Raw genomic sequence first — 1,394 nt, forward strand, 5'->3', positions numbered from 1 at the left:
TTTTTTTTATTGTAAACGGTTCTACAGTTTTAAAGACAAAATTCATTTTTCACATTTCAATGTCTTTAAAAGTTCCCAAAGGATTCATTATCCTTCTGCATTCTGCTTCTCATAAAGTACTTCTGAAGTAGATCTGTTCTGGATTCTTTTTCTTTTTCCCTTCTTTTCAGAAGCAGGTAATTTTGTGTCCTGCACTTTTTTCTTTGTCTTAAAACAGCTAAGAGGGTTGGTACCACTTATTTTCTTTCACTTTGCTCTTCTCTGTTCAGAGGTTTTCACTAAACCCTGTTCTTCTTTTAATTGCTCAGTTCTTTGCTTCCCATGCACTGAGACAAGCTGACCTGACTTTACTGCTTTAATAAAGGCAATTGGCAATTACTTTGGGAGAAGTTTTGCCCAAGACTATAGTGTTCTGAATAATAAATATGAGAGAAACTCCAGGCTTTTTCTTTACTTTCACAGACAAACTATGATCCCATGTTTACCACAAAATACTGATAAGGATTTCCCTCTTCAATCATGAAAAGCAGACATTCTGATTCACTCACTGCATTCTTGAAATGGGAACAATTTCCAACATGGCCTTTTTTTGCAATCAGTTTTGACCCATATGAGTCCTTTCAAAGTGTTTCTAACTCTTTTAACACACATCTGGTGGTACACAGCCGTGTNACAATCAGTAGGTTAAATAGTCAATAGTCCTTCAAGCTGGAATCAAACCAGTGACCTAAAATAGTCAAAGTACACATCCCATCCCTAAACAGTGATTAGAATTGATTAGATCACTTTTGCCAAACTTATCTGTGGACTATTGTCCTCTACTCAATGGCTATAGCCCCATTCATGCATTACCTTAAAATCCTATTCTAAGATCAAAGGAGAACCAAGATTTCTAACCCACTACATCCTTCTACCAAGGAACCATATTCTTCAAGCTCTCTTTTCCTTTGAAGGAACATTCCTAGGCATGCCAGAGAATTCTCCTAGTAAGTCACTGGACAGAGAAGGGTCACATTTTCAGCCCCAAAGGAGCACCAAAGGAAAGATTAGTCTCACTAATTATAAAGAGCTCAACCAAAATGACCCCTTGCATAGATCTGTGTAGAAGAGAATAAAAAGACCAAATCAATAATTTGTCACAGATTGAAGACAGCTCTTTTGTGGCCAAACAACAGTCTGTTACAGCCTCCTACTAATTTGTTACACAGTAATTTTGTAAATTATGATAATACCATTGCCAATGATATCTGTAGATTATATGAGGGTACTTCAAAAAGTTCATGCAGAAATTCACATTATCTTTTAATTCTATTTTTCCACAAACTTTTTGAAGTACCCTCTTAGTGTTTACCAGGTGCCAGGTAATATTTGAAGCACTTTATTTATCTAATTGA

At 35.9% G+C, this 1,394-nt stretch overlaps 1 pseudogene; it reads right to left on the minus strand.

Annotated features, from left to right (window-relative positions):
- Positions 1-87: 87 nt before the first annotated feature.
- On the minus strand, positions 88-689 carry LOC103609544 (annotated as a pseudogene).
- Between the last annotated feature and the right edge of the window lie 705 nt (positions 690-1,394).

Source organism: Galeopterus variegatus, unplaced genomic scaffold (genome assembly GCF_000696425.1).
Source record: "Galeopterus variegatus unplaced genomic scaffold, G_variegatus-3.0.2 Scaffold9744, whole genome shotgun sequence".
Taxonomy (NCBI): Eukaryota; Metazoa; Chordata; class Mammalia; order Dermoptera; family Cynocephalidae; genus Galeopterus; species Galeopterus variegatus.